The following is a 16,656-nucleotide window of genomic DNA, read 5'->3' as shown; positions in this document are numbered from 1 at the left end:
TAGCAAAGAATTTCAAATGTTAAATGCTTCTGACATTTAGAGTTGTTAAAAAAATAATGGAAATAATCTCAATGTTTTTTAAAAGTTTGAAAATAATAAAATTAATTAAAAAACAAAACTAAAACGATTTAAAGACAACGTTGTAGTAATTCAAGTGCAATCACTATTAAATGAACGGAGTCTCCAATCGGAGAGGCAATTCTCCTGGAGTCATGGAGGACAGACAACACTTGGCTTTGCCGCCGAACTTCACATAGAATGTATCTCGGAGCGTAGTGATCGACTGTGCGTCCACTTAAAGCCATACATGACTTCAGTAAGAATGGTTAATGCTGCTGTTTCCCAACCACAGTCAGTACGGATCAGTCGGCTATTTCGGTACATCAAGCGAGTTGTTACGCTACTGGGAACCGAAGTTTTAGCGAATGAATCTGGTAACTCAAATAAATAGTCTGTAGGGTCTCGACCCGAAGCGTCACATATTCTTTCTCTCCAGAGATGCTGCCTGTCCCGCTGAGTTACTCCAACTTTTTGTGTCTATCTTCAACTTCACTGACACTGCACTTCGGATAGGCATGCTATTTGGTTTGCCTAAGGTTCGCATATTTAATTTATTCCCACCCCCAAGTTCCCCTACTTACTTTTGAAATGTAGCGTTATAGAGTCATTATCATACAGTACTGAAGCATGCCCTTCAACCAAACATTCCCACGTCGGCCAAAATGCCCCATCTACGTGGGCAGATAGCCCCATTTGCCCACGCGTGGTCCATATCCTCCTAATCCTTTCCTATCCATGCCCCTATCCAAATGTTGTTTAAACGTTGTTATAGCATCTGCCTCAACTACCTCCTCTGGCAGCGCGTTCCATATACCTATGTGAAAATGTTGTCCCCAGCTTGCTAATAAATCTGTCCCTTATCACTTTAAATCCGTTTCCTCTGGTTCATGATTCCCCTGTTCTGGGTAAAAGACTCAGCTAGTGCATTCACACTATCTATTCCCCTCACGATGCCACGCACCTCTATAAGATCACCCCTCAGCCTCTTACGCGCCAAGGAATAGAATCCGAACCTGTCCAACCTCTCTTCATAGCTCGGCCCATCAAGTCCTGGCAGCATCCTCGTAAAGCTCCTCTGCACTTTTTCCAGTTTAAGAATTTCCTTGATATAGAAGGGTGGCCAGAACGGAATACGATATTCCAAATGCGGCCTCGCCAACAATTTTGTAGAGACTAAGATTTATTTTACACTTGAAACTGGTCTGTTACATGAGTTAAGGTTCTGTGGCTGTCAGATACTCCTGGCAAAGGCATCAGAGCCAAGCTTACTCATGACGCTGCTCAACACTTACACAACTATCAGGTGTCAATGGATCCCTTTCAAGAGAGAGGTAATGAAAATTCAAAAGAAATTGGGTCAGACATGCGGGATAGCGCCCGTGCCTTGAAGCTGTTCCCTGTGTATCTGCTCTTATTTGGATTGGATAGGGAGGACGTAGACACAAAGGAACTGCGGATGCTGGTTTACAAAATAAAAAGACATGAAGTGCGGAGGAAAGTAAACGGATCAGGCAGCGCCTCTGGCGAACGTGGATGTTTCGGGTCTAGACCTTTCTCCAGGCAGTGTGAAGAAGGGTCTCATCCGAAACGACGCCAATCCATGTTCTTCTGAGATGCTGACTGACCAGCTGAGTTACTCCAGCACTTTATATCTTGTATCGATACAAAAAGCTGGAGAAACCCTGTCTCCATCAATGGTGTGGGTGTGCAGTTTACTAGGGAGTACAATTACCTTGGAGTGCACCTGGGCAGTAGGCAGACTGGTCCAGGAACGCTAAGGCCCTGTTCAAGTAGGGACAGAGCCGGCTGTACTTTTTGGGAAGGCTCCGCTCCTTCAACGTCTGTAGTAAGATGCTGCAGATGTTCTACCAATCGGTGGTAGCCAGTGCCATCTTTTTCACTGTCGTGTGCTGGGGCAGCAGGGCAAAGGCCGCGGACGCCAGTCATTAGGAAGGCTGGCTGCGTCCTAGGTGCAGAGTTGGATTCATGGGTGGTGGTCCTGGAGGGGAGGATGTTCCTCAAACTGCAGAGCATCTTGGATAATACAGCTCACCCCCTCCATGACTCACTGGTCAACCTGAGAAGTACCTTCAGCAACAGATTGGCTCCACCAGAACGCCACAGGAGATCCTTTTTCCCTGGGATTATCAAATTGTACAACTGCTCCCCCTTCTGTCGTGGGGTAGATTGACTCCCCCCTCCCCAATCTTTGCACAACCCCAATTCTTTCCACTCGTCACTTTAATTTCATGTTTAATGTATATTGTGTTTTATGACTTTTGGCAGATTCATTTTCCCTCCTGGGATAAATAAAGTTATATCGTATCGTATACAGTCTGGCCCGCTGAGTTACTCCAGCTTTTTGTGTCTATCTTCGGTTTAAACCACCATCTGATGTCCCTTCCTACACTTTATATATTTTTCTGGATACGGAGGACCTGCTGAGTCACTGGCTCCAGAGCACTCTTCGGTCTGAATGACAATTGAGCCGGGCAGTGAGAAGCGGTGACCCAGGTCCTGAAACCCACGAACAAGAAAACAAACCTCTCACTGATGTTAATAGGTTTAGATGCCTCTGACATCAGAGACATTTAATATATGTTTCAATTGAAATGCATGAATTTTGAAAACATCGAACTAACACAAAAATAATTAAAAATAAAAAAAACGCACCTTTCCTTTTCCTCATTATCTGCATATGTGGAGTCAACTTGAACTCAGTGAGATTATGAATTGTGCGGAAGGTCAGATTCCTCCCTGGAATTGGGTATCCTATCAGCAGCAATCTGCTGGGGAATCCAAGCACACCGCGCTCCACCATTGAACTCCAAGTGAAGTCTAGCGATGGACCATGGTAACCGGGTCCCCTCTGTCTCGACCTCCAGCCCCTGCTCCATCAATAAGTCCTGGACTCACAGTTGGCGTGCGTGTCCATGAGTTCAACGTGAAAGGTAAAATGCCAGACCAATGCGATTCATTGTATTATTTTGTAACTCTATAGGGTGATTTCACCAAATGTCAAATGAGCGTAGATCCCTCCTCACGTGACCGAAAACTTTAACTGGAGGACATATGTCACTTCGGTACATGTTAGTGAATGGGGAAACACACACTTTCACACCCGTTAAAAACATGGAAAACGGCCGATTTTTGAGCTGAAATTTTCTGTGCTAGTCGGGGTGACCGTGAAGCACAGCGATCTAAATTTTCAGGCAAAAAAAAGATAGAAAGTAAGGTAATTACAAGAGGGAACTGAAGGTGGAAAACAGCGGAAGTGAACAGCAGACATTTGCCGTGGAGATTTAAAGGTCCAAAATATCGGGAATTATCGTGTTTGCTCGCTGAATTTCAACAAAAGTAAGTCATTATTAACGTTTTCCATGTTTTTAACGGGTGTGAAAGTGCGTGTTTCCCCATTCACTAACATGTACCGAAGTGACATATGTCCTCCAGTTAAATTTTTCGGTCACGTGAGGGGGGATCTACGCTCATTTTAACTTTGGTGAAATCACCCTATGCGTGGAGCCATTCTAAATACGTTTCTGACAACAAAGGAGTTTGAGTATACACCACGACCCATATATATTATTTCTATTTTGTAGGTTTTCAGCACTAATGCAGCCAAATACTATTACAAACAAGGAAACGCTTGCCCAATCTCAGCCCTGGCTAACTGATAATTGAAAATGCCTGATGAGTCTGTCCAAGTTTACGATCATTGCAAAGTCATGTGGTTTACGTGAGTTGTGAATAGATGGAATATTTTGGGAACATTCACTTTAGTAGAAAGAATGAAAAGGTGAGAAAGAAATCAATGTTGGCCTATAGAAAGTAATCCATGACCTTAGCAAAAAATAACTGTTTCAATGTTTATTTCAAGACCACCTCAGGTCGCCATAATGAGGCAGTAGTAGAACTGCTGCCTTGCACACTGCAGACCTGCGTTCAATCGTGAACTCGGGTCCTGTCCTCCTGGAGTTTGCACGTTTTCGCTGTGCTCCATTTTCCTACCACACTCCAAAGACGCATAGGTAACTAGGTTAATTGGTCACTGTATATTTCCCCGAGTTTGATGTGAGCGGCAGAATCTAGGAGCAGTTGAGAACATTGGGAGAATTTTAAAGAAATGGCAATAATACATGGCCGACTGGGACTCGGTGGGCGATGGTGCCATTTTCAATGCTCCATGGCCGTATATTATACTGACCCTTTGTTCTCTTAATAGCGAATATCTATCCACCAATCCCATTAATACACCCAGAGTCAACCGCCAAAGCCTTATTGGGTACAGAATTCTAAACATTCACTACCAACCGTGTAAAGTAATTGCCTTCCCATCTCAGTCTTAAATGGCCGATTCCTGGGTTTGAGATGGTGACTGCTGGTCAAGGCATCCTATCCAGGGGAAACATCAACTACACAGTTATCCTGTCTTGCTCTAATAAGTATTGTCGGAGTTTCAATTATATCACTTTTCATTCTCCTAAACTAAAGGGAATTGAGATCCAATCTGCTTAATCTTTCCTCAGAGAAACCTGCCATTAAAAGGATCCAATTCTGCCATCTTCTTCACCGTTGAGTATCATGGAAAACTTTACTACCTTATCTGGTCAGCTGACATCCAGGCTATTTTCCTCGGCTGGGGAAGTTAGGAATATGTGGCTTTCCTTAACATGACTGTGGTAAGGAGAAACTTATTTAGAAAGAGAGTTGTAAACCTTTGAATTGTTCTACTCCAGAGGGTTGAGATGTTCATTTAATGGTTGTATTCAAGACTGATGTCAATGGTCAGATGATATGGGTCGGTGGCAAAATGGACTTGTCTAGGATCATCCATGATGGACATGGAACAAGCAACACATGGCCCCGGGTCTTGTATAAAATAAAGCAAGTCTGTCTTCTTTTTTGTTTTTTTTAGTGTGTTAGAGACACATCATGGAAACAGGACCTTTGGCCCAATGAGTTCATGACGACCATCAATCACCCATTTATATTAGTTCTATGTTATCACCCTTTCTCATCCACTCTCTGCACATTAGGGGCAATTTACAGAGGCCAATTAACCTACATATCTCTTTGGGATATGGAAGAAACCTAGAGGAACCCCACATGGTCACAGAGAGAATGTACAAACTCCACAGAGATAGCATCCAAGGTCCAGATCAAACCCAAGTCTCCGGTGCTATGAGGCAGCAGCTCTACCATCTGCACCATTGTACCGCCTATTCTGCCCACTTCTTCACTGTTGAGTATCATGGAAAACTTTAGTACCTCGTCTGTTACACTGGCTGAAGTGAACTGACATCCAAGAGTGAGATTTAAATAGCACATAGTTAAAAATGTATTCTGTTCACCTATGCTACCAAACATATTTTTGTCTTTCACCTCATATTAAACGCAAAGTGTATTATATTCACTTAGTAGTTAGAAAGAAACAACCATTCAGTTGATGTGAAACATCAAACTGCGATAGGCCAAGCTGAATCCAAAAAATGGTAAGCATCTTGAAGTAAAGGCACAATAATTTATTGAATGACTGCAATCTCAAACCCAAAAAATTCCCAGGCTTCCATCATGCTATGCAGAATTAATTATGTTTAAATAAATTGTCTATAGTTAGGCTTCAAATATTCAAATCTGGCTTAATTTTTCTCATATGTTCCATCAATTTGTTGGTGTGTGCCAATTACAGCAATGCAAAATATGCCAATTTTGCAGACTTACAGTGGTTGAAATATTTTGTTTACATGTTTGACACAATTTTTTTCTCTCATGTATCAGCTTCAAGCTATCCTAGGTTTGACCAATAGATATTTCAGATCCATTTATGCAGAATGATCAGTAAGAAAACCAATTTGAAGCCCACAAGAAAATGAGCTAATGCTACCAAAACTCTTATTTCACCAAGGGCTCGTACAGCTAACAGAATCTGGGATTTAAAACCACATTTTATGGTTGAGGAAAAAATATTCCAATCCTTTGAGCTGCGGTTGAAAATATAATTTGGCAATGCCAAAATTGCTGAGAATTCAGACGATGGATTATTCATGCAAGTGGAGAATACTTTGAACTGACTGGGAATGTTGCACAGCATTTTAGTAAAACATAGAATTATGTAGAATGTACAATTCAAAACAGGCCATTCAACCCAACCTACTACTGCCGCATTTATGCTCTATTTGTCACTGCCCAATTTTCCTTGTGGGACTCCTTTATCTTCCATTGCATTCTAGTCTCCACTTAAACTCAAGCACACTGTTCACCTCAGCCTCTGGCTGTGTTACTTGCATTTTTTTCTGAATTGGCTTTTTCTTTAGTTGATGCCTATTTCATATTTTTGGCCTTTTGTTATGTTCCTACCTAACATAGAAATAGTAATGGTATCCCTCTGTGTCAAAAGTTAGCATTAATGTAAGGACATGTTTAAGGTCTCGCCCCATCTTTCTATTTTGCAGTATAAAGCTATCCATACAGTTCATTCTTTCTTAATAAATATACTCTCATATTTGTGTTGCTGTTTTTTCCCCCCAATATTTTTACTTTATGCCAAACAATGCGGGCACCACAGTGGTACAGCTGCTGCCACACAGTACCAGCGACCCTGGTTCAGTCCTAATCTCGGGTGCTGTCTGTGTGGCGTTTGCACATTCTCCCTGTGACCACAAGTGTTTCCTTCTCGTGCTCCAGCTTCCTCCCACATCACAAAGACATGCGGGTTTGTAGATTAAATGCCCCTGTAAAGTTGCCCCTAGTGTGTAAGGGGTAGATGCGAAAGTGGGATTGCATAGAAATAGTGTAAATTGGCATTGACCTGGTGGGCCGAAGGGCCTGTTTCCATGATGTATCTATAGACTAAACAATGTTCAGCCAAATCTAACCAAGATTTGTTGCAAGTTTAGCATTACCTCACAACTTTTCTATTCTATAAATAAATCTTATGCCTACTATTTTCTCTAATGGAATTATTAATTTGTGTTATCATTTTTGGTGATTTATGAATTTGTACTCCTTGATCCTGTGTCCAGTTTTCCCATTCAAATTTTTTGATTACTAAAATATTATATTTTGCTCTTATTGATGTTGAAATACATTTGCCAATTATACATCCTATCTATAATTTTATTGGCCCTTTCATGTAATTAGGTGCAGTTGTCCTCACTATAATTACATTCTGATGTCAAAATCAGTCATTTATACAAAGTGAGAAAAACTGTGCTTCGAATACTGATCTTTGTGGACTGCCACATTACAACCTGCTACTTTAAACACTTATCCTTTATCTATTATTTAAAATAAGAAATTTAAATGATAGATCATTTATTTTGTATACATTTTCTTGGTTATTAACAAACATATTGGTAATGAAATAACTGTGCACAAATTACTCATTGCTTAATCTTTCATTACATTTATTCATGGCCTATTTCCTCATCAGTGTAATGACATTAGCTGCAGAAATTACCAACCTTTGCATGTATACTAACCCACAGCTCCACCTCTCCACCAGCACTCCACTGCCTTGGAGCTTCAGGTCACTTCCTTGTATTCCAGAACACTACCAACTCTGGAACCTTTTCACCAATTTCATCTATCTATCCAGGCCACTGCTTTAAGCATCTTCATTAATTCCAAGTTGAATTTCAAACCTCCCATCCTCTTTTGCTAATAGTTCCATCTCCACTACATTGCCTATACCATCAGCTTGCTACATTTTAGTCACCACATTCCTTATTTATGTCTTTCTCAAAGTTAGACTCAGATACTAACTAAATGAATACGAGTTCCATTCCACGATGAGAGTTGAAATCTGAAGAAATAAAACCCAAAATGAGTGCCTGCTTTGTGGAGCACCTTCATTCAGTCTACAGGGCAGCATTGCCTCTCCCTTTAATTCTTCAACCCACTCCAACTTCCACTCTAACTTATCTACTGTTGCTTCCTGCATTGTTCAATGCAGAAATGCAAATAAATATCTCATCTTTCTTCTGGCTACATTGCAATTTTCAGAACTCAGTATAAAATTCAACAGTTTCAGATGATAGCTTTCTCTGTACCAGTACCAGATTATCTGCAATATTAACTAAGTTGTTTGCTCTCAATTACCTGATTAGTGAGGAATTTCATATATATCTGAACTGCATTTCAAACTTTTACATGTCCCTAAGTTAGACATAAAATGTTGGAATAACTCAGTGGGACAAGCAGCATCTCTGGAGAGAAGGAATGGGTGACGTTTCAGGTCAAGACCCTTCTTCAGTCTGATGGGTCTGCAAACGGAAATGCTAACTATGTTTCTCTTTCCATAGATAATGTATAACTGTTGAGTGTTTTGTCAGCTTCTGTTTTTTTAATTTCAGATTACCAGCATCCGTTGTGTTTTTTTATTTGTCATTTAATTGCAAAATACTCAGTTTGGTCACTCTGTGCACTCTGTCAGGTACATAAAGATGGTCATAGTCTTAAATGCAAAAATATTTCAGATTTTTGATCAACCTATGAGTAAGTTGTTCCAACCTAAAATTTGTTCATTCAAGGTCAAAACCAGTACTGTGCCCGCTGGAAGAGATTTGTGTTAACAGGGAAAGCAAATCCAATGAGATCGAACAATTCTTAATGAAGCAAACTCTCATCGTCCAATCAGATAAATAAAGTGAAATTGATATGGGATTAACAGGAATAAAAGAGATAGTCAGAAATAAAAAGTTGAATATATTTTTTTATTTTTGTTTTACAGCTCAACTAAAATGTGAAGAAATTTTTAACTTGTACATTTAACTTCACATTTTTAAAGTTAATTTCCCTTGTTCGGTACATGCCAGTTTTTTAATGCATTGGAACATATTAGATGAAGGAATGGTTAATATAAGAGTAATCTGCGATCAAAAGCTTCAGAATTTATCAGCATGTCATTGGATTCCATTATCTTTTGTTATCAAACGTGGATTTGGCTGCGGACATCTTATTTCCAATGGTATATGCCTCAGGAAGCAAAAACTGGCTGGAGCTGTTGTCTTTTTCAACTACATATTGAGTATTTGCCATTTCCTGAAGGTAGGAATGAATCTGGTACAATTATGCATCATTGATAAAATGTTTGAAATCATTTGGCTCCACCTACGGCATGATTCTTCAGCCTCTTTACAAGATTGGTGAACTGACATGACTGCAAAGAGTGGGGTTAGTAATTGTAAGATTGTAAGAGATAGCAGAACCTGGCCATTTGCATCCTCATGTTAACCATTAAAAGTGAATAAGATTATGACTGAGTACTATCTCAGCACCATTTACCTGGTTTTAATGTATTAATTCCCTTAATCTCTAATTTCTACAAACTTCTGCCTTGAATGTACAGTACTGAGGAACCAAGCTTCCTAAGATTCACTACATTCTTTGTGAAGAAATTTCTTCTCATCGCTGTTCTAAATGTTTGTGTCTTTATTTTGAGGCTATGATTAGTAATTCCAAATGCTCCAGGTAGGGGGAACATAATCTCTGCATCCACACTACAAAGACGTAAAAATGTAGATGGATTCAATTATATTACATCTCTATTAAACTACGGATAATATAATCTTAATTTCTCTTCATTGACAACACCCTCATCCCAGGATAGAGAACTTATGTTGCATTCCTTCCATTGTACATATATTATCCTTAGGCAGGGAGATCATATCTAAAGGCAACAGCCCAGGTGCAATCTCACTGGGGTTATATATTCTTACACTCAAATCCTCTCCCAATTAAGGTTAACACTATTTTTCTTCTTAATTGCTCACTGTAGCAAATTGTTGATACCACAATCACGTTCTCCTAAAACCAATACATTTTGTCTCTCACCATTGAAAAAGCATTCTGTATTATACATTTTTTTTTGTACCACAGTCCAGGAGTAATATCAAGAAGCACTGCCCCACTAGTGTGAAGGTAATTAAAAACTCTGCCTGGAGAAGCTTGATCTTGGGGTAATCAGATTTCTAAAATTGAGACGTCTAGAGTTTAGTTAGATAAGATGGGATGTGGATCAAAACCAGGTGGGTGAAGCAGACACCAACACCACTCCCCACATTTCCCTAATTCTGACACACCTTCACTTTCATCCTCAAACATTCTCAAAACATACGTTTACTTGCCTGCATTTAACGTTACCATGAGTCTTCAGGGGCTCTGGAGTTAACAAGCTCAAACGAGTTCTTCAGATACATACGCATTGCCAAAAACCAGGTGGGTTTGTGATAATAGTTGAATGGAATACCCAGAGATTGTGATGGAGGAATTTGAAAGTTACAATTTTGTGATTAAGAGTATACCAAGCCAACACTTGACAAGACAGTTTAACAGCTGTCCTATTTTAAGCACCAAATGTCAACATGATTACAAGATGGATTTTTAAAATTCTGCTTGATTTTTTACCATGTGGATGCCAGGTTGTCTATCCAATATTTAACTCCTTTGGTTTTGATATTGAACAATTAAGGAGTTAATTACATTACTTTGAGTCTAAAGTCTCATATAAATTAGGCTGCACAGGGAAAGTGGATTCCCTTCAATTAAGAACATTGGTGAACCAATTAGAGTTTTTATGACTATCGGATTGTTTCATGGTCACCAATATTGATACTAGCTTTTTATTGGAACTTTAATTTAATTAACCAAATTCAAGTTTCTACATACATTATTGAGGTTTCAATTCTTGTCTTTGCATCATATCTTTCAGAGTAAATTGTCATCAGGAAAATGACAATATCATTATTGAACATAACTCGGATTAAAATCTTTTTGCAGTTGAAGAGATGTTTATTTTTCCAATTGAATAAAATACATTTCAATTTGCATCTTAGATGCCAAGAATACAAAGGACAAGATATTTACCATTGTATACATTACGTAAAACTAATGAAACAGCACCTGGCATACTGTGCATATATGTCTGGTTTCCCTATCTAAGGAGATTACAGCAAAGGTTCAATTTATTGATTCCTGTGGTAGTGGATTTTTCCAGTGAGGAGAGATTAAGCAGACCTGTCCTGCATGTTCTAGTATTTGGAAATGATCTCAGTGAAACATATAAACATCTTTCAGGGGTTAACTGGATAGATGGAGGAATAATATTTCTTCTGGCTGAGCTATCCAGAAAAAGGGTTGGCAGACTGACAATATGGTTTTGGCTATCCATGACCAAGATGGAAAGCAATTTCTTCATTAGAATGTAGTGAAGATTTGGAACACTCTACTCAGGAGGGCTTTGGAGCTGTTTGTTTTGTATGAGTATGTTTAAGGAGAGTATGAATTATGAGATTAATTAATGGGGATAAAAGTAATATCAATCTTTATCATTCTGAATTATGACTTAATTGTGACGAGGTGAACAGCCTTTTCCTGCTTCTTTTTCTAATGTCCTTTTGTTCATATCGCCCTATGAAGTCAAACACAATAAACTGCAGTTGCTGGAATCTTGAGCAAAATAAACCAAACTGCTGGAGGCACTCACCAGTCATACACTAGATATGGAAATAAATGGGCAGATGAAGTTTTAGGTCAGGTTAGTCTTAATTCTTTCAGGTTGTTAATCAAGTGAATTCTTCAGTTTGGGCATGAAGGCACCAGCATTAACCTGTGAAGATCACCTGTTATATATTAATTGCACAGATGCATGGGAGTCTTATTGTACAATAACAGAAAAATTGAAACATTATGCTGACCTAAATCTGTAATATTACATTACAATTTAAAACCAGGAATCTCTTTCAAAAACTAAAATACACTCAATGTCACATGGTTTTATCTGATTATTATGGGGGGGAAAGCACCAAATCCTATTACATTTAATCACATTTAACAGAGTTAAGGAGTAGACAATAGACAATAGGTGCAGGAGTAGGCCATTTGGCCCTTCAAGCCAGCACCGCAATTCACTGTGATCATGGCAGATCATCCACAATCAGTACCCCGTTTATGCCTTCTCCCCATATCTCCTAACTCCGCTATCTTTAAGAGCTCTATCTAACTCTCTTGAAAGCCTCCAGAGAATTGGTCTCCACTGCCTTCTGAGGCAGAGAATTCCACAGATTCACAACCCTCAGTGTGAAAAGGTTTATCCTCATCTCCATTCTAGATGGCTTACCCCTTATTCTTAACATGCGGCCCCTGGTTCTGGACTCCCCCAACATCGGGAACATGTTTCCTGTCTCTAGCATGTCCAAACCCTTAATAATCTTATATGTTTCAATAAGATCCCCGCTCATCCTTCTAAATTCCAGAGCATACAAGCCGCTCCATTCTATCAACATATGACAGTCCCGCCATCCCAGTAATTAACCTTGTGTCCCTATGCTGCACTCCCTCAATAGCAAGAATGTCTTTCCTCAAATTTGGAGACCAAAACTGCACACAATACTCCAGGTGTGGTCTCACTGGGGCCCTGTACAACTGCAGAAGGACCTCTTTGCTCCTACACTCAACTCCTCTTGTTATGAAGGCCAACATGCCATTCGCTTTCTTCACTGCCTGCTGTACCTGCATGCTTACTTTCAGTGACTGATCTCGTACTTCCCCTTTTCCCAACTTGACACCATTTAGATAATAATCTGCCTTCCTGTTTTTGCCACCAAAGTGGATAACCTCACATTTATCCACATTAAGATGCATCTGCCATGCATTTGCCCACTCACCCAACCTGTCCAAGTCACCCTGCATCCGCATGGCATCCTCCTCACAGTTCACACTGCCACCCAGCTTTGTGTCATCTGCAAATTTGCTAATGTTACTTTTAATCCTTTCAATCATTAATGTATATTCTGATCAAGTATTTTTGATCAGAAACATAACTTACTTGTCTGTGTAAGTGTCTGTGTAATAAATATTGTTTTGAAGGTCAGGGAAGTTAGTAATTATTCTAAACCAAACTATAATTCTTTAAAGGAATTTACAAACTAAAATAAAGGAACATATGACAAAAAACATGTAATGAAAATGCAAATCTCCAAGTACAACTTTTAAAGAATACAATAAAGACTACTTATATAATTGCTATAATAAAATGAGTTAAGATTTCCACTGGTATAAGTTTGTTGGAGCTTGAGGTAATTCTTCTTAAGATCACAATTGTATCTAGATATTAACACTAGGTGGCATCTACTCTTTAAAGAGTGAAGGGCCTGTCCCACATAGGAGACCTAAACAGCAACCTCTGGTGACCCTGACCGCCACCCAAAAAAAAAAAATGATGGTAGAGGTGACCTGCAACCTCCTACCACCTCCCACACATATGTTGAAAACCTTCCTCGACTATGAAGAAAACCGGCTTCGACTAGACCTGTGACTAAAAAATTATCGATTTTTAAAACGGCAACCAATTTTTAGTGGAGGCCGGTTTTAATCATGATGAAAAAATAGCAGCAACCTAGCTGAAGCCTCGACCATGCGGAAACCACTTTCGACCATTAGAGAGAGAGACCAAAACCTCCAGTGACCCCATGGAAACCTTGGGTGGCGGGTAAGGTCAGCAGAGGTTGCTGTTTAGGTCTACTTAGTGGGACAGGCCCTTAACAATATATTCTGAATAATAACCATTTGGTAAATATTTGCTTCCATTTTACAAATGAATTTATATTCACTTCATTTGAGATCTTAAATTGTTTCAGTACAGTGGATTCCCCTGCACCAAAAGTGTCAGGCTATTGTGAAGCATCAAGAGGATAAATTAAAGTCATCTGCCAACCTTCTGAGCCAGAAATTTGCAGGCATTCACAGAAGAGGAGAAATATAATGAGACAAAAATTACTTTGGCACAGAAAAAAAATCAGTCCTTTCACCTTTGGGACCTTGGCCTAAAGCTAACCTAGACCTATGGATAAAGGTCCACTCTTGTCTGCCATCTGTGTCTAATGTAAAATAATATTAACCAGTTCTAATTCAGCATACAGGGCTCGAAATTAGCGGTTGCCCGGGTGCCAATGACCATCCAAAGTGCCGCCGGGCAACCTAGATGCCGAGTCATTTTGCCCAGCTTGGCACTGCACATACTGGTTTATACCGAAGATAGACACAACAAACTGAAGTAACTCAGCGGGTCTGGCAGCATCTCTGGAGAAAAGGAACGTGACGTTTTGTGTTGGCTGCGGCTGTGGTGCGTGGCAAAGATGCTAGGTGTGGCGTGCGAGGTCTCCCGCACAGCAGCGGCAGCAGTGACAGTGGCTCCACCTCCTCCCGCACCACGCCCACCCTGATAGCGGCCGCTGCTTGCCAACGGCGCTTTCAAAACAAACCCTCCCGCATGCCGAGGCCGTTATGGAGAAGATCAGTTGCTAGCTGGTACATTTGGCATATACACCTCAGATTTTGAGATTTTAAAAATCAACCCTGCAATTTATCCCACCAGATAAAGCATAAAAAGAAGTTTAATTTGACACCTAATTCACTTTCATATCTTCAGTATTAAAAAAGTTATGGCCATTTTCATACTCGGAAATTAGCATCTTGTTCCCGATTGCTTTTCCATTGAATAACACAAAAGCTGTGATCAAGGACAGTCAAAAGCCGACAACTTTATTAAAAATTAAGAGAACTGAATGAAATTTTCAGATTATAGATTGAAGCATTCTGAAACAAATATAAAACCTTACTTGGATGACCTGAAATGAAAGCATATAATTAGTTAATTACTTAATTGTAGTTAACTACAAAATTGACCGTTGTGACAGAAATAGTAATAAACACCCAGACTGCCTTGAAAATTCAAAAATGTAATATTCTCAAGATCAGAACTTTAATATTATTGTGTTATATATTGTAAGTCCATAACAGGTAGGTAAATAAATTACAATTTCTAGCAATAGACCAAGTCTTTATGGAGAAGATCAGTTGCTAGCTGGTACATTTAGCATATCATAATCAGTAGCATCATCATACTCCTCAGATTGTAACCAATAAGCAACTCTGTACACCTTGTTTTTCCTCAACTTTTCAATTTTGGCATTGTAAATTGGCAAGTTTTTGCTCTTCAAACCATGCATGACATGCCTTTCTGCCCACTACTTTCCCATTAAGAATGTCCTGTAGATTCTATTTCATAAGAAAAGGATATATTTTATCAATAGCCTAAGTATCCAAATAACAAACTAATCACATTCACACAAGAATTCACAATATTACATGATTTTTAAATCTCACTGTCATGAATTTATGCCAGATGAAAGGAATTTAATGTTTAATTCCCATAAATCAATCTAGAAACATCCACTCAATATAATCAAAATAATTATTTTTTTGCACAATACATGGGACTAAAACTGATATTTAGTATAAAAATATTGACTATGGATAGACAATAATACAAAATATAGAGGATTTTTATGTTCTTATGACATGATTGTTCAAAAAAACAGAGCATTTTAATCATCTTGCGATTGGGTTTTTCTGGAACGCGATCGTTTGGAACGTTGCATTTGCGGTGAATTTGAACTCCATATCGGCAGGAAAAACGCTGTTGGTTCGTATGGGGCCCAAATCACATTTTCGCAATGTAAAATTAGATTAGAGCCATCCCAAGAAGCAAGTTTATATGTAAAATACACAACTTACCCTTTGTTTTGTCCCGTTCTTGCGATCCGTCACGTTGTAAGCATTGAGGGCGTTAGAAGTTGCTTTTTATTTTAATACAATTATTAAATTGTCTCGCGATTATTTTTTAAAAAATCGAGAACGGAAGTCCGATCAATTATTCTTCAGCAGCTAGCAGCCTGAGGAAGTCCGCCTCCGATAAGCGGTAGAAAACTGGATTTTAATCCTGCCCCCCCCCCCCCCCCCCAAAGGCGCCAAAGTCGCACACATGGCCAGTGGCAGAACTACAGCTCCGCTGAAGGTAAGTTTTGTAACATCGCTATACACTGGTCCCCCAATTCATCCTGTACTGACTTCCTTTCCCATCCATCCTACACTGCACATCCCCTTCATCCTGCACTGATCCCCCCCATCCATCCTGTACTGATCAACCCATTCATCCCGTACTGACCCCCCCCCGCCCCTCCATTTATCCTGCACCGATCCTCCCATCTATCCTGTACTGATCTCCCCATTCATCCTGTACTGATGCCCTCATTTATCCTGTAGTGATCCCCCCATCCATCATGTACTGATCCTCCCCATTCATCCTGTAGTGATCCCCATCCATCCTATAGTGATCCCCCCCCATCCATCCTATAGTGATCCCCCCCATCCATCCTGTAGTGATTCCCCCATCCATCCTGTAGTGATCACCCATTCATCCTGCACAGATCCTCCGATCCACACTGTACTGACCCCCCCCCCCCCCATTCATCCTGTACTGATCCCCCACATTCATCCTGCGCTGATCCCTCCCATCCATCCTGCAGTGATCCCCCCCCCCCCATCCATCAAGAAGAATGGGGGCATCAGTCTGATAACGGAATGCAATCAAATGTGTTTTAAATCCCAATGTTATTATTTGTTTTAATCCATAAAGATTGATTAATTAAATTGTGAACACGTGAAACATTAAAACCGTATTGTTCGATTGTCACTGCTACCATTGACACGTTATTACATAATTCATTTTAACGGCAAATCAATGCTCTTAAT

This window comes from Leucoraja erinacea, chromosome 26, assembly GCF_028641065.1.
Source record: "Leucoraja erinacea ecotype New England chromosome 26, Leri_hhj_1, whole genome shotgun sequence".
NCBI classification, from domain to species: domain Eukaryota; kingdom Metazoa; phylum Chordata; class Chondrichthyes; order Rajiformes; family Rajidae; genus Leucoraja; species Leucoraja erinaceus.
Note: the sequence above shows the minus strand (reverse complement) of the source record.